Genomic DNA, 22,363 nt, shown 5'->3' with positions numbered 1-22,363 from the left:
TACTGATGTTTGCTCATAAAAACAAACAAACAAACAAACAAACAAAAAACATGCACACTTATACTGGTGTTTGTGAAAACTTAAAGCCTCTTCCTACATAGGATGTTAGACTCGGTAGCATTTTTTTTTTTTTTTTAAATAGCTACCTCTATTAGTAAATATTCTGTGCCAGAGAATTGGATTGCTAAAATTATATTTTTAATAATACTGCTAAAGAGCAATCCTTATCCACATGCTTAATAATGCTAATAGAATGGTAAATATAAGGGAGACCTCAAATTCTTTATATTTTAATATTTTAAATGCCTTCATGACACCTTTAGGAATAGGAATCGAAGTTAAAAATTTCCCATCTGTAATTTTCTCTGACTTCCCATTCAAGCTTTGAAAGACAACTCTTTTATTTCAGAAATGTAAATGCTGGCTAATATAAATGGGAAAAGGCGGGGTGCTGCAGCTGTTTTGTGTACTTCCACTGCATCCGTTATTGTTGTTTTCCTTTCTGCTTTGCTTTTCCTTTCAGACACCAGAACATTAAACAAAAAACCACACTAAAAGTTACATTGATGTAGAAACGGCCAAATTTCCAATGTTCTCCCCAGTTGTTTTACACATTTAAGGCTCGAAATGTTAAATAAACTGTGAAAATAAATACTCCTTTTTAATTTCTTAAAACACTTCAAAGAATTTAGTCTAGACTTGTCACTTGAGAAAACACTGAAGAGCAGATTTTAATAAATCCATTTAACTTTACAGTACATTTGCCATTTAAAAACATTTCTTTTTCTTCTGAACACAACTTAATGAACCTTTAATTTACCTTCATTCAGTATCCACTGAGGGTAGTTAAAAGACAAAAGTCTTAAGTCAATGCACTTAATTACAGTCATCATATGTTATTATGTACTGTTATATAACACCATATGCCAATTATCATGGGACTTTAATAGATACTGGTAATTACCACACGCATATCTTTTTTATTATAGATCTACATCTGAACAATATCTTTGAAAATAAACAGTACTTTTAAAAGCTTTTTGCATTTGAGACACCGATTGTATAGGTTTCAAAACTAAATATTGTGTTAAGTAAGACAGCAAGAATTGTTCCCTAGTTATGCCTAGATATTAGACTATGTTCCAACTTATAATCAGAACTTATTGCATTTAGACATCAAAACGCATCAAGTCTAATTTATTTTAATATTTTATTTAATAATTTAATATTTATTTTAATATTTGACTTTTTAAAAGATGAAGCAAACGACAATTCAGGATATTCGTGGTATTAATTCATGAATTTTTAGAGGATTTATGTCACTCACCCAGTTCCCTGTCCCGCTTTTGACAGTAACCTAAATTCACCTGTGCTGTTTGTCCCCTGTGTTTCTTAGTCCTTAATTCTGCTCCCAGCAATAATTAGTCTATATTTCGCATTGTTATTTGAGCTGTCTTTTGAAATTAAGAATATTTGATTTCTCTCTGCCCTTCTTAAGAACTTTCTTTGCATACTCATTCTATCTGAAATAAAGCAAAAATTTCTTTAGCATGAAATATAAAATTCAGCATATGCACGTCCCAACCTACCTTTCATGTCTCATTGAATCTTTTGTTAAAACATCGTTGGTTTGTGCATTGGCCCCTGTACATGGAGAGCAAGGAGAGATCAAAGAAAGAAGCTGACCACTCCAGATTGGTGGATGTCAGGTGTAATAAGCAAAGGAACTTACATACTAGGCTTGTTTTGAGCAGCTGCAAGATGAATAGATCTCCACACCCACCTCTTATATGTTTATTCAGAGGTCTTAACTGGGTTCAGTCACGTATGCCATGCAGACGGTCTCAATAATATATCACTCTCTCAAGGCTGCATCCTCGAAAATGGGTCCCACTGAGAGAATAGTGAGCAAACATGCATTTCAAGGACAGAGGAGGGGATGAGGAGCTTCTAATTGCGGGACAATTGGTAGTCGAGTCCTCAAAATAACCTCCTCCAGTAGATATATTTTATATATACATAATGAGCACTTATGCAACCATTATCCAGCTAAGAAATCTTTATTCTACCTATTCTGAAACATTTACTTTTTTCCCCAAATGTTAATATCGCTAAAGTCATAGTGAGTCTTTACAATCACCCTAATCGGGATGGTGTTTATGATGTATGTTCACTTGTTTGTGCAAGTGCTAACTTGGTTATTATTCTGGACCTAACTAGACAAGTACATTCCCTCCAGGTTTCACATTATTAAGCCATTTAAGGATCATTTTAGAAAAATCTAAGATCCTAGCCATTGCTAAAAACACTCCATCAATATCTTTTAGTAAGTTCTGGAAAATTCCAGCATCAAAAGTCTAATAATGGGTGTCTCCGGCTTGGAACAAAGTTCTAGAGACAATAATGGAACATTCTTTTAATGTACACTCCATTACTACTTTTTTAAAGGCAAAAAAGGATGATACTGCATGGAGAAACACAGCCATCAATAACTCTGAGTCAAAAGAGATTTGAATGAGTCATCTTCTCAATGAAAAATATTTTAAAAGAGTTTATTTTGTTTATATTTTATTTTTATGTATAAAAATGACAAGATAAAAAAGATATTCATGTAAAGAATTATAAAGTGTTCTTTCAATAAGTTTAAAATAAAAATTCTAAATTTTTCTTAGAGATACAAAAATAGTGTACCTTAGAATAATTCAATGAGATAAAGTTTTATAGCTTCATCATTTATATTTTGTATGAGTTTCTTAACTACTCTTAATTCCAATTTCCTCATCTGAAAATTGGAGATTATAACAGAACTCAGTTCATATGGTTATTATGAGCATTAAAAGATTTAGAAGAGTGCTTGACATATAATATGTGTTCAATAATGTTATCTAACTCTGTTTTACCAATTATTTTATAAATAACTGCTTCTATGTCTCTATTCTAGTCCTTCATAAATACTTTTGCTTTCTCACATTCTACCTTTCTTCTCCTCCTTCTCCTCTTTTTCTTGTTTTTTCTTCTATTATGGAGAATGCTTAATATATACAGAAGTAGAAAGAATCATATATCAACCATCAACCGCTGTAAACCAGCTCCACTGACCATTAATCTAATCCCATCCACATTTCCATCCATTCTCACTCATATTGTTGTGAAAACAAAACAAAAATAAAAACTCAGACATATTATTTTATGTGTAATTATTTTAATATCTAATTCTAAATAAGAACTATTTTCACATAACTACAATGTCATTATCTAGCTAAAATAACTAACATTAAATCCCTAGTATTATCAAATATCTAGGAAGTGTATAAATCAGAAATATTTTTGAATGAATTTTACTTGTACTCCAGTTACAAAAGCTGGAAAGTCAATGTATTTGGTTCACAAAAACATTTTCAATAAACAATATTGAAATTATTGAGTGAAAAGAGGAAAAAATAATAACATTACCCTAAATACCAGATTTCCCCAACTTTAACGAATGATAATGGATAGTATTTAATAGATATTGCAAATCTGGCATGGGAATATTTATGTTAAGTAAAGAAAATCTGACCTAAAATACCTTACATATCGCCACAAATGCTTTTGCATTTTAAAATTTTTGGTTAATATTATGTTAGACTGCTATATCTTTGAGATATGAGTCAAAATTTGAGAGATATGAGTCAAAGTTTAAACACAATTCAGCATTTATTCTAAAAAAAAAAATAGCCACATCTATTTCATTGTCTTCATTGCATTTTTAAAAAATATAATTTGGGGTATTTTCATTAATCAGTTTAATAAATAGTTATTGAACATCTACTGTGTACTGCCAGGTATTCTTCTAGACACAGGGGATTGAGAAGTCAAAAAAACAGCAAAATCACTGCCCTCATGGAATATACTTCTAGTGGGGTGAAAGAAACAATAAACAACCAAAAAATATATATACATACATATATACATATAGTATGTGAGATAGTGAATAAAGAGAAAACAACCCTAAAAATAAATAGGAAGTAGAGCTATAGATGAGGGGAGAGGGCCTGTGGCTTTAAATAGGTCATCAGTCTTAACTGAGGTTTTCTTTTCATATCTATCACTCCATTCTAATTGCCATCTTCTATGAGCAAAATATCTACTAATAACAAGTATTCAGTGGCATATTAACTGTTAGTCTTCATTCAGTTCTCCCCTTGAGTAATATGAACATAAACACTGTAATTTAGCTGTGGGTCAAGCAGGCCACTTAGGATTTATTTACTATAAAACAATAGAACTGACTTTAAAGACATCCCATACAATGCTCCAGAATAAATAAAAATATAATTCATGCCACTAACAAGGTTAAAAATAGCCCTCAAACAATTTCACTTCAATTCGGACAAGTAATTGTATTAGCACAATGAGCCTAGGAAGAAGTCTCCTGTCTGATGCTCCAGGAGACCGTGGTAACCTCTCTTTAAAGGTATTGAATTACACTGTCTGTATGACTACCTTTGACATGACTTAGGATAATAATTTAGAAGAGAAATTTAGAGCTGTATTCCCATGACCAACCTCAAAGCTGTAGAATCACCACTCTTGCAATCACTTCTTTGCTGCAGGACCAAATAAACCTTTTTCAAGAGAACTCTAATAATAAACATGATAAACTTGATCTTGTTTAACTCTTTCAAACATAAAACAAAACTAATTTTAGCTTTAGAAAAAAATAATTACTCACCAAATAGTATCTCATTAATAACTGAGGACCTAAGGCGATCATGCTATGCAATTTATAAGTTTGGCCTCAAAAAGTCTTTAATAGTATTAAAAAAAAAAAAAATCAGAGTGCCAACAAGGTTGTGAAGAGGCTGGCAGTCTCAAAACACTGCTGATAGGAGTATGAATAGACACGATGCTTTTGGAAAACAATTTAAGATCTAGTAAAGGTTTTAAAATATTTATATCCATATTCCACTTCCTATAATCTAGCCTGAGAAATTAAAAGGAAATAGAATGACAAAAAAAAAAAGCATAAAAACTGTCATTGCAATTATTTATGAAGAAGTAGGATGTGTTTTTTCTCCTTTTTTTAAAAACTCTATTTACCTCTTTAATTTTCAACAACTAACTTATACTACAATTTTAATTAGTAGCAAGAAAGGCAATTGGGAACCTTTTCATGATACATGTGACAATGAGTACTGTAGTGGTGGTATTTGTCCAAGAAGGATACACCGTCCTTCTCTGTAAATCAGAGAGCAAATTCAGAAAACAATATAAAATCAAAAGAAGAAATTTCTTTCCAAAGATTTTCAACACGACCATTTTGTTTTAGACATGCCTAGATAATCTGACATAGCCTCAAATGATATACAATTATTTGCTGTCAAATAAAATTAACTATAAAAATAACAACAGTAAGCATTTATTAAAAGTTTACTTGGTGCCCTTAGTCTCATCAAAACCCTTTGAAATATGTTCTTTAGTGATTCTTATTTTCAGATGAGAAAACTAATACTTTGAAAGGTTAGGTCACTTGCCTGTGATTATAGTTACTAAATAGATGGATGAAATGCAAATTCAGGACACATGATTCCCCAGTTCCTAACCACAATACTACACCATCATCCTTGGTGTAAAAGCTCTAGAACTCTGTCAATTTTCTTGAATGGAGGTTGAAATAAATTCTCCATGGCAAACTCTATAGTCTATTTTGATGTTGTGGCTTTTACACTGTAACCACATTTTCTGAATCAAAAAAATATGCCTACATGATCTAATGAGTTCAAGTATTCTTAAAGGAACAAAAGTATATAAAGTGGAAATCAACCTAGAAAAGACAGAATATACAACTGTTATATGATACCATTGAAAATGTAGCAGTTTACATAAAAAAAAAAATTATCAGAAATTAATTGTTGAAACACTGAGGACCAGATTCAAGAAATTTCCTGGGACTTGAATAGCTAGATATTTCATCTCTTTTCATTTTCTACATTGCTCAAATTTTCCTATCCTTTTTATTACTCCTTTGTTTCTATTTCTCTCCTTTTTCTCCCAACTGTTTTACAAATCTCATTTCCTTCAAATATATGCCCTTACCAAAATATTGCTGTCAGGAATTGGTGGCTGTGTATATTTGGCTTGATGACAACATTCTTTAGTCAATGGACACAACCAATTAATTAGTGCATGTATATACCTACAAACCAAACCTGACAAGTCAGTTTGGCATGAGAAATAGTTTAAATATTTTAATCATTTTATACGGGAGTAATAAATGTATTAATCTCCCCTAGAGGTATATAATCACAATATATGTAAACATATAAATATGTAATACATATGCACATGTATATGTAATATGTGTAAATATAAAAATAGATTTTTATATGAAAAACTATATACATACAAATGACAGATACAGAAAGAGAAAAGATTATTTCCTTATTAGTGGATAATTAGACACTAATAGAGACAACATTAGCAAAATAACTTTTATAAAGCAAATTGTAAGATCTTATTTCTGAAAACAAATGTAAAGGAATTTATGATACATAATGGCATGTGTTTATAAGGCTTTAACCCAATTCACAGAATTAAAACTGGAGTTGGAAACATTATTTACATTAAAACAAATCAGACTCGCTCTGTGGCATTACTTTAGGAGGCACTTATTTAGAACAGAGAGATTGTATATTAGTGCATTTGTCCCTGCAGTACACTAAATGGCACCCCAGTGACACAAGAGGAGTCTCCTTCTTAGAATTATTGTGACATCAGAAGAAGCCGGTTAAGCCCTCAGCACAGGCATGGTTCAGATTTTAGACACATTTTTGACCCACTGAGACAGCAATCTTCTTTGATGCCCTTTGTTTCATGACACTGACATCGTATATCTTCTTAAATAAGGTCTAGAGCAATGGTTCAGCATTAATCACAAATGCCTAACAGGGTAGCAGAGCTATTGCAAGAATTATTTAATCACATATATAATAGATTGTATACTATTAGTATATACAGTACATACTCATTTTTCAAATATATAAGTACTATTTGGATTAATAAATACATATTTATCTTAAATCAATTCTGAATTCATAGCTTTCTATCATGCACTTTCTCAATCAACAAATATTAAAAGGCCAACTATAATAATATAAATCTATAACAAAATGGTTTATATTAAAAAGTGTCTTCATACTTGAAATACTTGAGACTCACCTTACTAAAGCATAATTTTCTTCGGGGGTTGGATCTCACTTTAAACACCTGAGGCAAAATGAATACACCACTCTTTAATAATGATAATAAAATTATCAATTTAAAAAAAACAGCCATTTAACTTCATCAATGAACTGAAGCAACACTAGAAGATTACGAAAGCTTATCAGTTCGAGACACTTTAAGACAAGTCCAGTGGCTGTAAAATTAATTTTTAATGATTTCTACACCATCTGGGAGATTCTCATTATGTGTAATAAAAGCTAACCTAATAATGTTTTAAAATTCTTCATTTTACCTAGTCCTCACAAAGGTCTAATAATTTTATGTTCAAGTACTAATGAAAATTTATACATTTGGGCAGAATTATATAAAATGTTTAAGATAATATTTTCAAAACATAGATTTAAGACATTTATTCATCAAATTCTTGATAGTGCTCTACTCCAAATACTTAAAATGTATGTGGTATGTGGCAAATTTAACTAACAAAAATTTCCTTGCAATTTTCTTAATGGCTGATACATTTTAGAGCAGCCCATGCCACAGTGTAATTTCACATGAAAGATATCAAGTGCATACTTTTTTAAAGGCATTCTGATAGCATTATTTTTGTACTCACTGGATGTTTATTTAATGTGCTAAAATATAACTAAGCTAATGTTTACAAACCAAGGAATCATAACTCTTTCCCCAGGACTATTCGTAAGTTTTCTCTTTCAGTTCAAGTATTAGAACTATGCCCTTTGGTACTAAATTTTTCACTTCATTACCAAGTGACTTGATAACAAGCACTGAAGTAAACTGTGAGTCTGCGCTCAGTCACAGAAAACCCCTGAGAACCCTCCTTCCAGGTTTCACAGAGGTAATACTGGTGGAAGAATCTCTCAGTCTCTCACAACCTATACAAATATCTGTATTGTGAAACATCCTACCACTGCCTTTAGTGTTTGGTTTTTACTTCCCTTATGGTTTTGAATACTACTTTTTTAGAGTAAGTTTTAAAGTTTCTTTTATTATGGTATCACTCACTCTTTTATTTCTATAATTTTTTTACATATTTCAGTGTCCATCCAAACTTTTTTTAATCATCTGTTGTTTTGAGAAGTTAGGAGTAAAAGCATGCATTTTACCAGATAAAAAATGTCAGTGCATTTTTATCAAGATCTGTCAGCACATTTCTATCAGGATTTTTCTTTCTCCACCCAAAACAGCAGTCAGCAACATTTTTTTAGCAAACTGAGGATTCAGCGTCGAATGTTGCTTAGGTTATCGGTTTGAAAATCAAAGAGAAATATATCAGATGGGCCTCGATAGTCACAAAGGTTTACAGGATCCTAGCCAAGTTGCTTTTGATTCTTTGATTCTTTGTTATATGACAACACAGGCTGCAGGAGGCCTCTTGGCTCTGTTGTGGGTCAAGACTAGGACTATAGATGTGCTCTCATGTTCTTGAAAGATTGCAATGAGGTACTGAAAAGCCTGACTAGGTCTTTACCAGGGGTATGCATTAAAAATAAACTAAAGTAGATATACTTCTTTCCTGTCAGAATAAACTCCAAACTCAACGGTCTGTTCTCTAAACAAGCATTTATTAACATTTTTTTCCAGAAAGCAAGTCCAAACTAACCAAGGAACAATTCTGCCTCACCAAAAACCAATCAGGGTAAAAAGGATAGTCATATAAGCCTATGATTCTGGCCATCAATTCCAGCATATGGGCTTTTTCCTCACCACCAAGCAATTCTCAGAAAACAGCTGTATCCTACAACTTAACTTAATTCTGACACTATCTACCTGAAAATAGTCTCAGATTCTACAAGACTACCCCCTCACTTCAGATTTCAATTACAAGCCCGGGTTGTCACCTGTGCTTCTACAGATTGGAAATAGACTGGAAGTTCCAAGGACTCCCTCCTTGGGTTTTATTAATTTAGTAGAGCAGACCAAAGAACTCAGAGAAATATTTTACTTACTAGATTACTGGTCTAAAAGGATGTAACTCAAGAACAGCCAGATGGATGAAACATATAGAGCAAGGTTAAAAAACTTGGAGCTTCCATGCCCTCTTCAGTGTGTTCCACTCTCTAGATCTCCATGTGTTCACCCACCCTGATGCTCTCCACACCCCATCCTTTTCGTTTTTATGGAGGCTTCATTACTTACAGTAGGAAGAATTGATTAAATCATTGGCTGTTGGTGGATTAAATTCAACCTCCAGCCCCTTTCCCCTCCCAGAGTTCAAGAAGACTGAAAGTTCCCATCCTCTAAACACACCATTGGATCTCTAAGCAACCAGCTCCCCTCCTTAGGTGAGATCCTCTCATCTCTTCATTAACATAGCAAAAGACATCTTTATAGTTTAGGGTATTCTAAGGGTTTCAGAAACTCTGTGTCAGGAACAGTGGATAAAGAACAAATATATATTCATTATTATAAATCACAATACCACACAGGCCAAGTTAGTTTTCCCTCTTTTCCGGTTATAAGCACTTTGTTGTTTCTACTGCCCAGCAAACTTGTCCTAAACATTTACTTTGTCAATGCCAGGCATTAAATAGAACACGGAAGAGACGGACAGTCCTGTCCTCGTGGAACTACCAACCTAGTGCAAAACTTAGATAAATAACTACACACAGCACAGCACGACAGTAATATGGTAGTGCAGGGAGGTGTGATAGTACTCAGGAGAACAATTTAACCCAAGTTTAGAGGATCAGGAAAGACTCTTTAGAGAAAGTGACAGTTAATCACACTATTCTTTCATGGTGGCTGCAATGCAACTCACTCTTTGTGAAAACTCTTTCCTTACAATGTGGACATCCTCTCCAGTGGTCCACAACCTTTTTGGCAGCAGGGACCAGTGCTCCTATGAGAATCTAATGCCTAACGATCTGTGGTAGAGCTGAGGCGGTGATGCCCGCGCTAGGGAGCAGCTACAAATACAGATGAAGCTTCACTCCTCCAGCTCACCTCCTGCCATGCAGCTCACCTCCTGCCATGCAGCTCACCTCCTGCCATGCAGCCTCGTTCCTAACAGGCCGCAGACAGGTCCTGGTCCACAGCCTGGGGTTAGGGACCCCTGTTCTAATCAACGTCTCCGGCCTTACACACAGTGCTGGAGAGTGATAAAATAGCCATCCTGTTTCAGCCATTCAAGGATGGCCACATTTAAAAATTTCCACTTGTTCTCTGGAATGTAATCAATATAGAAGCTCAGGGAGCTAACTGCAGTTGAATCTCTTGTTGCTATACTGTTCTCAGCTGTATATGTCTTTTTGACTTCTCAATTCATCTATTTCTCTGTTGCTCTCCGATACATGGAAACTTACTTAACTAAATTCAGACTCAGCTTTCAAATCACTTTACATTATTGATAAAGGGGGTAATTTTTCTCTGGTTCAAGGAATATGGTTTGTAATGGTGCTGTTTCCTGAATGTACTTTTGAAGCACCTAACCACTTCTGACTTTATGTCTTTTTGTCTCTATGACCTTTGACAAGGATTGCAGCCAGCTGCATCGGAAGAGCTTACCATATGTTGAAAACACTATTCTGACACCTGCTCTTACATTCCTTGTTTCGAACATGAACATGTGTCTGAATTGATTTGAATTGCACAGCCTTGGTTCTCATCACTAGTGACGGGGATGGATTTGAGAGACAATCATTCTTTTGAACTGGGATTACCTATATCTTGTGTATCACTTTGGAATGTTTTAATGAATATCAGTGAATCTGATCATAAAAATGTTACAGAAGTATATCCACTTGTAAATTCTATGTAGAGTCACACAGTTAGGCATTAACACTTTTAAAGCAAGATTACAAGGCTAAATATATACTAAAATTGGTATTGTTAATTTCAGAATATGATTTATAATACACAGTGTAAAAAATTACTTCAGCTAAAGTAAAAATTACTTTAGCCTTCTCGGTGATTCATAATAAGACTTTAGCAAGGGAGAGTGCTCATAAGGGTAATAGTACTAAGTTGTTCAGCACTTACTGTATGTGAATCCCTCAGGCAGCACAGTGCCTCATGGTTAATTACATAAGGTCTCAGGAACAATGCCCAGTCAGGATTCAGACTCAGCTCTGATATCAAAATCACTTGATTTTCCAAGCCTCCTAGCTTCCTTCATAATGGCTTTCCCTTCTTGTTAAATTCTGGTTAGATTTATAATTTTATCCTCACTTCTAATTCCAATATATATTATTATATATTATAACTTTTGAATGGGAATCTTTAAATCAGTAAACAATTAGCTGAAGTAATTTTTTACACTGTGTATTATAAGTCATATTCTGAAATTAACAAAAGTTTTCCATACACTTAAAGCTGAGCCAATTTAGTTTGAGTTTTAACCGTTACACCATAAAAAGTTTACATGTAACATTTACATCGGCCTTCAAGATTGACACTCTACCCTTCATCACTCTACTGTGTGCCCAGAGAAGCTGACCTGTGTGGGCTACAATCTCCTTTGTCTTCTTTTAGTTTTGGCCAATGGAAACCAAGTGCAGGAGATCATTGGATAGGAAAAGAGTGAAATTAGATACTTATTCCTCAGTTTCCACCCTGCCAGGTCACAGAAGTTTGGCTCTATCCCTTGACTGAAGGCCATTCCTTCAATAATGTCCTCTATACAGCTCTCCCCTTTCTGACCACTGCTCCAGCTACCCCTTGCCCTCTAGGCAAAGGACGTATAGTCAGTCTCCCCTGCTGTTAGCCCTGAAACACTTTCCCTAAATCTGCCTACGTCTTTATCCCTATGTTTTCTGATTAATACAGTTGAAAATAAATAACATGTTCTGGATATGGGTCTTAGAGAAATAAATGTGATAAGCATCATCACTTAATTTCTTAGTATTTTATGGAACAGAAACTACATTGTTTGCGCTTGTTCATTTTTATTTTCATTTTCCCCAAGTTTAACTATTTTGCTCATGGCAAATCTCTATCCTAACCCCAATAACAATGCTATCTTTGCAACACAACTCCATAACCTGATTTGTTGTGGATTCGTGTCTCTAGAAAAAGTCCATGTAACATTCAGACAAGTTCAGGGTAAAAAAGACCTGAGGGGAATTCCTGGGGTGAACCTGGTTCCTGGGTACACGAAATTTCTGACCTTCATGCTGCTTTAAAAGTCAAGAAACTTTGACTATTAAATGACAGATGAGCTGTTGAGATATTACAGAGTAACTTGGCTAAACTGAGGGTTTTGAAAACATTTGGATCATGCCTTAGTTAAAAGAGTTTTTGTCAAATGGTATCATTATAAAATGTACTAATTTGGATAAATTTGATTATAGTTTCTTAATAAGATGATCTTATTTTAGAGTTGTTTTAAACTGCTGAAAACCTTGAGGAATACTCTCTTTAGAGATAAACTGTTTATCTTAATATTATTACTCCATTATCTCCTTTATCTGAATCCTTACCTATTAGTTTGACTTTTTCACTATCGTACATTTATACTGCTTCAACAAACATAAGCCATAGCCTGCCCAAATTCACAAAAACGTAGGTAGAACAAAATTATTTAAAATATATTTTTAATTAAAAAAAAGTTCTTTAGTAAATAAAGCGAGTTCCCTAGATTAAAAAAAAAAAAAAATTTGACAGCTAAATAGATTTTGCAAACGATTGGTTAAGATTAAGCCTATGAAAATATAAAATTAGCTCCATTATAGCTAGAGAGAAATGGTTTGATAGCATTCTCTTACCCTAAATAATAAAAATGTGTTTATAGTTCTATGAGAGCAATTCCTAGCCACCAGTTTGAAAGAAATAGCTAGGCATTTCAATTGTCATTCACAGTTGGAACTCCACACACACACACACACACACACACACACACACACACACGCAGTCAAATTTCCTGCCCTCCAAACAGGACAATGAGACACTGATAACAATCATTATCATAAGCCTAAATTCAAATTTATCTTCGGGGCATCTAGGTAAGAACTAGCTGAGCCAACAATCTTCAGAAATAAGTTTACCATAGAAGGAGCAAAACATCAAGGCCTATGACCTTGAGTTTCTCTTTCCATCTATAATCCTTTCAGGAAGGCAAAAGTACATTTTGTAACCAAAACAAGCTCCTTCGCATTTCATTCAAGACGAAGTTGTTATTTCTTTCACCTCATCCAAAAGTTAGGCTAAATTAGAATAGATTCAAAGCACTAGACTTTAATCCTCTTTTCATTCAAAGCTATCACAGCACCACCTTCTATTGTTCCAAGAATAATTAGATTTTAAAATGTTAAATAGAAAAAAAGTAAGACTTCTTTCCCCTCCTTTTTTTTTTCTTAAGTTTACCAAGAAACATCTTGTCTCTCTTGCACCTGTGTTGGCGTTCCCCTGCTATTGTGATGTATGTGTGCGAGTTGTGGTTAAATCCCATCTGTTTGAATCCAGTTGGAGACTCCTATATTTACCCAAGTGCATCTATATATCTCCATTAATGCAAGGCTTTCATTAGAACAATTTAGGAATGGCCAAAACAAGCAAAATTACTATACTATATAATCTTGTGGCTTAAAAACATTTTTCCACAACGGGCCAGATTAAACTGAATAACTTATTTCATACCTATGAGAAATGAACGGAAGATAAGAAACATCATCTAAATTTCCTAAGGTCTGAAGTTTATATACGTCTTGATTCAAATGTGAGTACTGCCATATCCTCCTTTCTTCTTACATTCTCTTACCCCATATATAGCACAATCTAGAGTACCTAATTCCTTTTGCCACCACTATAGGGAGCCCTAAAAAATATAAGGCTGTGCATTTGAGGTGCTTATAAATGAAGACTTTAAATAGAAAAACATATATAACAGCAATAAACATCTCTAGTAGACAGACTATTTCTGTTTAAAATTCCAGTTTAGATTTGTTTTCTCATACTTTATTTCACTGAATAATAAAACCAGCTGATTACAATACTGATCATAAAACATTTTCCCTGCTGTTTAAAATTATTATTGACTTATGAAAAGACCATTAGCTTCTACATCTGCATATGAACTAATTCCAATTCATTTAGGCTTTTCCCATTGGTAATATTTTCTGACATTTTAATGAGTGCAATTGCCCTTTGCTGCTCTTTTCTTAAATACCTCATATTCCTAAATTTAAAAATAAAGAAAAAATGTATGATTACTGCATGACTATAAAATTTCAGAAATATTACGCTTTTTTATAGCATTCTTCATAAATTCACATAGATAGCTTGTGGTCTGTCTTGGCTCCCAGATCTTATTCTACTACATATACCTTGTAATTAATATAATAGATGGTATAATAAAGCTATTAACTCTAATGCTCATATTTTAAAAATCATTTTAGTTTATATGTGTATCATTTTTAGTTATATTACATAAAAGCAATATTAAATATTATTGAACAGAGATCATTATAAATAAAATTGACTAATTTTTAAGAACTATCCAGAACAAAAGCATTAATTAAGCATTCTTCAAAAGAATGCCGTATGTCAGATTCCAGTTGTGGGGTATTTGACAGATTGATCATACATTGTAACCCTTTTTGGTAAGTAAAGCCTACAAAACAGAGATCATATCACAGCATTCTGACAACAAATAGGTGAAATTCTATCTGCATGTAGGAAGTTTTTTTCCCTTTTTCCCTACGGATATCTTTATAACTAAAATAACTGGAGGGAAGGGGAGTTTTATATATTAACCCTCAAATATGATTTTCCTTGTAGCCAATGAGCTTCCGTCTCTCTCAAAAAGAATCTACTATTGATATATGTAATCACAAATAAAAAAATAATTATACTGAGAAAATAGAATATTTCATTTCCTCAGCAGAACTAGGGGGGAAAAAAGAAAGGCAAAATGTTTGGAAAAAAAAAAGTAAATGCACGAACAAGTGAAATAGCATTGAAAAGCTTTGTCTTTACACAAGATATTGTCATTTTATTTAAAGGTTAATACCAAATAATTATTTCTTAGCCCAAGCATCTTGAAACACTACCAGAAAAGACTCATTTTACAGCAATGCCACTGACAATTCTAAATTCGCTATGAGAATTATGAAAATTCATCATATTCTTTATTAGTCAAGACCGGTAGGTATGGAGAGAAGCAAAACTGAGCCCGTTAATTTAGTTACTCCTTTTTCTTTTAGTGAGAGGCAGGGTTAGGCTGAGACAGCCAGAGTAAAACAGCACAGGTCTTAATGTTAAGGATACTACTGGAAGGTGCTTCTCTAGCTGCAGTAGATAAAATAGTTTAAGATGAACAATCTAAGTAGACTCAGGAAGCCTTTCCTTAGATCACATTGTAATTGCCCCTCCTTTCTGAAAACCAGCTTTCTTTCAGATGTGCCTGCTCCCCTAATACAGGGCACCAGCATGTGTTTTTTCTCTTTTGAAGGCTCCTAAATCATACCTTGATATTACCAATTTATCATTTCTATCTCATCAGTTCAAACATCAGTTCAAAATACTTCCCTGTTTACCAGATTCAGTCAACACTCTGAATTATGAGACCTCATGAAAGTAGGTATGTTTACTTATCATTGTGATTGTATTTTGTTTTCATGGTTATTTGGTGAATAATCGTCCCCCCCCCCCCCCGCACCTAGAATGGAAACCTCTTCTTTGTCTATTTTGGGTCACCATTATATTCACAGCATCTAGCCCAGGACCTGGCCAAAGGTGAATGAGCAATAAATATTTGACAAGTAAATGAATCACATTTATGAATACTTAACTCAGCCAAAAAGGACCAGAGTTGGTTGACATATACTTGTAATGGTTCCATCCCTAAATTTGGAAAACTGTGACTTGTCATGTTTTGCATAATCACTGTTTTCACTTTTCTTCAAACCAGTGATGGTTAGAAAATATTTATTCAACATTAAACAAATCATTCCATTAAGAAGTATTTTTTTTTAAAGAGAACTTCCCCAATTTAGCATTTGAAAAAAAATACCATTTTTTCTACTTAAATCAAATATGTCTTGAATGCTAATACTTTCAACAATCTGTCTTCAGAGAATTTAATTAATTGGATTCATTTAATTATGGCACATATAGTAATCTCAGTATTGGGTTTGGATAGTACTCTACAAACACTATTGACTAGTTTTGACGAGAAGGTTGACCTGAAGGCCAGTCCTGATGACCTAAGGTTTAGAATGTTGTCAAACAACACAGAAGGAACAGCTGTGAATTCAGTGGACGATAACTTACTGTATCAATTAACTATGGAAAGTTCCCTTTAAAGCCATTGATAATTCGAATTTGGCAGCCAAAGATCTGCAGTCCCTTTCTTGTATTAAGTATAAGCGGGAATCTTAGTGACCTTGACATCTAAAATGCATGGAGTCATGGATTTGTTACACAGCCACCTAAGGATCTCAGTGCCTGAATCCAGCAGACAGCCTAATTAAACAGCAAGAGTTCCTGGAGGGGAATGTTAATGAGTCTACTTGGCAGCCAGCAGTCTGTTCCCCAGATGGTGCAGAGGTTATAAATTGTCAATAGGGTAAGAGTAGTGAAGGAAGACAGGGAAAATACAGAAAGACTCATATTACTGGAACTTTCTGAGATACTAGCTCCACCATAAAAAATATTTGGAGATTTGGCAGCCAGGGCATAGATACAAAAAATACTAGCATACAAAAGTACATAGCTGTAGAAATATATTAAGTCACTTTGGTTTTCAAATGGACACCACTCTACATAAATAGAATATTAGGATGGTTATTTCAGGCACTTTAGTCAGGTTGATAATGGCTATAAAAAATGACAAGATTATTAAAGCCCTACTAAGTTTGTAGTTTGTATTTATTATTTTCTGCCTTTTCACTGTTCACAATGGATGGAATCTAGAGCATGAGAGCTTTTGCCTTATTAGGTCATTTTTGAATGTGTAATATCTTGAGAAACAATCTCCCATGTCCGTAAAGTTAGGTCCTCATATTCCAACGTAGTCAGTGTCAAAGCAACCTCTATTAACTACAGTTAGGAGTGAAAACACCCTTTCTGCTTTTGTCAAGCTTCCTCTTTGCTCAATTTGTTCTTAAGCTTTGAAAGTCACAGTCAAATTTAAGCTTCAATGTACTTCAAAAGTTAATTCCAAGAATCATCTACAGTGGACAGTTCTGGAGTTACTCCAGTAATTTTCACCTCTGAGTGTCCATAACTTTGTTCAATCTTGTTTACATTCATGTGACTAGCTTCTAAATAATGAACTAAGACAAAGGGTATCATTCCCAGGATTAGATTATGTTATACAGGCTGTCAATGACTACAGTGAAAGTCTCTCCTGCTGATCATGAAGAAGCAAGCTGCTATGTGATATTGAACTTCTATGGAGAGGACATAGACAGGGCAGGGAACTACAGGTGACCTCTAGATGGTGAGGGTCTCAGTTCTATAACCACAAGGATATAAATTATTTCAATAACCACCTCTAGAGGACTACAAGTTCCAAAAAATACAGCCTGACTAATCTTGAAACCCGGAGCAGTGGACTCTGCTTTTATGCCAGAACTTCTGATCCATGAAAACTGAGATGTTAAATTTGTATTGTTTTAAGCCAAAAAGTTTGTGGTAAGATGTTAGGCAGCAACGTAAAAATAATATTCCATTGAAAAAGTATCCATTTCTGGCCTTGTAATGGTTAATTTTATGTGTCAACTTGACTGAGCTATAGGGTGCTGAGATATTTGGTCAAACCTTATTCTGGGTGTGTGTGTGTGTGTGTGTGAGAGAGAGAGAGAGAGAGAGAGAGAGAGAGATTTGGGGTGAGATTAACATTTAAATAGGTAGACTGTGTAAAAGAGATCGCCCTGCCTAATATGAGTAGTAAGTCTTATCCAATCAGTTGAAGGCTTGAAGAAAATGAAAAGGCTGACCTTGCCCCAAGTAAGAGAGAATTCTTCCTGCCTGATGGCCTTCAAGGTGAGACATTGGCTTTTTTTTATCCTCTAGACTTGAAGTTTAGCAGCCCTCTTGTGACAATGGGGCCACAACCAAAAATGAAGAAGAAGTATAGAAATAATGAAGTCCCCTATGAGAGCACTAAGTAGGTACATCTGCCCTGGACTATCTATTTCCTGTCTTCTGGTTATTTGAGAAGAACCAACGTCTATTTTTAAAATCACCATAGCTAGGTTTTCTGTTACTTGCAACTAAATGAGTTCCTACCATACAATGTTATTTTTCTAATACAGAAACTAAAGCTTGGGAAGCTAAATGGTTTGTCAAAGGCCACATATCAAGTAGAAGAACCAAAAATTCCCTATTCACCTTTCTTGCCACCATTTGGTTCTGTCATTTTACATAATGCTGCCACTGTGAGGGTGTAAAATGAATGCCCCGTTTCAAATACATCAAAAAGACAATCTCAATGTTACAATTGTCAAAGATGTGATTAAGAAATACATCTTCTGGCACCACCTAAATGTCTACAGATCAAAATAAAAAAAATACTTAGCCATAGATATATTTCAAAACACTCAAGTATCAAGTGAAAGATTCAATTATAATCATAAAATTTCATTCTATAAATAAATCAAGTGACACATAAATAGTTCCTAAGAAATACTACTTGGGGCCTAATAAGAACTGTCATCTCTTTTCCTCTTTTCATTAAATTGCTTACATTGATTCTTCTATAAAAGTGGTTTTAAAAGTTAAATTTCTACTTTTAATGATGGCTTTGAATTAATAAACAGCTTTAAGTTACTGTAGCAAGCACAATGAGAAAAATATTATCTCATTGTCATTATGAAACAAGAAAAAGGCTTTTGAGGCCCTTCTCAACTTTTTTGAAAATGCAGTAGCAAAAAAACAATTTTTTTCTTTTTTCTACATAGACATTTTCTCCCTTATTTCCTTTCCACGATAGGTATAAACTCACCAATTTGATTTTAACTCTAAAAGTCATTTTTTTTTTTTTATGGCAGATTATTCCCAGTTTGAACAAACATCCTTTACCTGACATTTTTTGGGGGGCATTTTAGAAACACATACACACATACACACACACATACAATGTATAGCTGAAGGGAAATAAAGAATATAGCCTTCGATTACTTTTTATTTCCAACTTATCTAAAAGTCACAGAAATTAAAGTACAAATTCCACTACCAAAGACATATTAAAAGGTTGGAAGAGTATTCTAAAGGTCACATTATCTTAATGAAGTGCCACTTCCTGACAACATGGCATGATACTGGAGTAATATACTCCATTTAGTGGGAAATGCTCTGTGAAATCCATGCCCTCTGCACTCTAAACAAAGACGTTGGTAATTTTCTTAAAAGGTCACACACAAATGTGTTATTTAAAACTAGGCATTTGCCAGTTGTGAATATATGAAAGGTGAATATTAGATATAGAAATTGGGATAGACTGTTTGGAAAACGCCAGAGCAGTTCACCTATGCTTTTATCATATAAAATTGTGTCAGTTAATTTTATTCTTTGATCTCTATCACTTTATCAAAATATTAAAGGGAAAATTATACTGAAGAGTCTAATAAAATTTTATCTAAAACTTCTGATACACTCAAATTTGAAAGTGAGTTTGCTTAGACAATTTAATTTTTGTTTTAGTTTAGATTTTTCAGGGGGGAAGTTAAACATATATCACAACTTTTAAATGACATAATATTTTTAGAAAGTAAGTTCTCAATATCAGGAAATCTCTCCAGTGTGATTTTATTCATTTAAATACATTCTCAATAAACTTGAAGAATGAAATTATTACAGGCCTATCAACCAGAGAAGAAAAAACAGAAATTTTACTCAGCAAAGTCACTACCTAAACAACCAGCATTGTCACACTGCTAAAGAAAACATACATTTTTTTATTTTCATAAAGTTTACCATGAGTAGATTAAGACATTACAACAAATTCATAGTTGGTATTTAATTTTGTAGAATAAAACTATAAAAATATGGCCAAAGAAAAAATTTGTGATAATAATATGATAAAGGCAGTACTTTAATACTTGAAAATAAGGTCTACAAAATAGGTAAAAGCTGGAAAACTTGTAACATCAGAAACATAAAAAATTAGTCATCTTAAATACTTAATTTACAATAATCAAGAACATATAATTTCTATAACATTATGGAAAATTAATTTTAAATTAATAATAACCCACAAGAGAACAAAATATAGAAAAGAAATATATAGAGAGAGACTAGAAGATATAGAGAAAAGAACAAAAACATTTAAAATGGATAGATTTGGTAAATTAAAAATTGTCTACATGCCAAAAAAAGGGAAGCAATATTAAAAGTCCAATAGGATTAGATAAAATATTCACAGTGAGGTTGATGAACAAGATTATCATCTTATACTAAGAACTTCTTTAGAATCATAAAAAATCTCACAAGTATAATAGACATTTCATTCAGAAGACCTACATGTGAAGTATCCAATTTCTCTAGTAAACCAAGAAATGAAAACAAAATGTATTTCCAATGCTGTTTTACTTTATCAAACACAATTTTAAAAATCATAGAAGACTTTTGAGTAAAGATGGCAGAATGAATATATGCTTCTATACTCTCTTCTTCTTTAAATTCTAGTGAAATGAGAGAAAACATCAAAAAAATAATAACTAGAAAAAAAGAAACTGGGATGGTAATAGTAAGAGAGAAATAATAGCATTTATAGGTCTGAAAGCTTACAGAAAACCAGATACGATGGACTGACAGGAAAAAACCTTATATTTTCTTATTGAATTGACCTTTTTCTAATTATAAAATATCCTTCTTTGTTTCTAGCAATATGTTTTTTTTCTTAATGTATATTTATCTGTTACTATATGTTCTATGACTTTTGGTTATTGTTTATATAGAATATATTTTCTATCCTTTTACTTACAACTTTGTGTCTCTGTCTTTGAAATTAAAATTGGTTCATTCTTTAAATTTCTATTTTGCCAATTTCTACTTTACAATTTTAGAGTTAAAACTATTCACATTTAATGTAATCTTGGAATTACTGATAAAGTATGATTTGTGTGCCATTCTGCCATTTGTTTTATACATATCTTATGTCTTTTGGTTTCTCTGTTCTTCCATTATTGTTTTCTTTGTGGCAATGAGTGTGTTAGGCAGAATAACAGCCCCTCAAAGATATATACATTCTATTTTCCTGCAATCTTAGATTTCCAAGCAAAGTATTAAAAGTATGGTTTGCATTCTGCTTGATGCTTCTAATAAAACACAAGAGAAAATAAATTTTAACTAAAAGGAAACATGCCTTGATTTGAGAAATTATCAATCTATTTGGTTTGCAAAAAAATTCTAAAATTAAGGAATTTAATATTAGGAAAGCATGCTCTAGAGAAAAAGCTGGGGTATGGCTGTATGATTTTATGCTAATTCTTTATACCTTAGAATGATCTAAATCTTTTCTCTGCATGCCTTGTAATCTTTTGTTGAAAACAGGATATTTTAAATCATATAATGTGGACATTTTGGAAAACTAGGTTTGTTGCTGTTGCTGTTTGTTTAGAGACTTTCCTGAATGTATAAAGTCTATATTCTTTGTCATGTTTGGCCACTGAAGTTTCTGCTTGGTTAGCTTAGTGGTCATCTAATAGTTATAAAGATATTTTCTTAAAGGCTTGGAACAGAGAAGTTCCCCAGACTTAGCCAAGGGGTGACATGTACATGTCAGATCACGCCTTTAACACGCAGGCCAGCAGTTTACAAGGCTGCCTTTACCTTCACTTCTTGCTTACATAGAAACTCAGTCACCCAGAGGTGAAAGCCTGGTTTTTCTCAGGTCTTTCCTAGACATGCACACAGACCTACATGTGCACATAAACTTGTAAATTCCTAGAAATATGTCAGAGCTTCCCAAAGCCCCCAATCTCATTCCTCATATTTTTCTTTTAATTCTTTTAATCAGCTTCTTGCTTCTCTAACCCTTGTGGCTTCCTGAGGCAGCTTTGATATTAAACAGTTGCCGCTGATTGTTTCTGAACAATATCCACACAGAAAAGGTAGTTTACACTGTGCAAGCTCCGACTGCACTTAAATAAAAGTATGCACTGGTAATGCAGGTTTCCAGGGATGGCCAGAAAGATCAAATGATGACAATCCTCTCGAAACAGACCCAAAATGAGTCTTTCCCTGCCAGTGA

General features: G+C 33.4%; 1 protein-coding gene across 6 annotated transcripts in view; it reads right to left on the bottom strand.

The window, feature by feature from the left end:
* Positions 1-22,363, bottom strand: part of NAALADL2 (N-acetylated alpha-linked acidic dipeptidase like 2) — a 1,088,713-nt gene that overhangs the window by 626,532 nt on the left and 439,818 nt on the right. The window contains exon 2 of one of the 6 annotated variants that reach the window (XM_039865078.1): positions 7,201-7,248. The exons of the other annotated variants lie outside the window; for them this stretch is intronic. The gene's annotated coding sequence lies outside the window, so the exon portion shown is untranslated. The remainder of the gene's footprint in view (positions 1-7,200; positions 7,249-22,363) is intronic. 6 annotated transcript variants of the gene reach the window in all.

This window comes from Pteropus medius, unplaced genomic scaffold (assembly GCF_902729225.1).
Source record: "Pteropus medius unplaced genomic scaffold, Ma_sr-lr_union100, whole genome shotgun sequence".
Classification (NCBI taxonomy): Eukaryota; Metazoa; Chordata; class Mammalia; order Chiroptera; family Pteropodidae; genus Pteropus; species Pteropus medius.
This window is presented reverse-complemented; position numbering and strand designations above follow the sequence as displayed.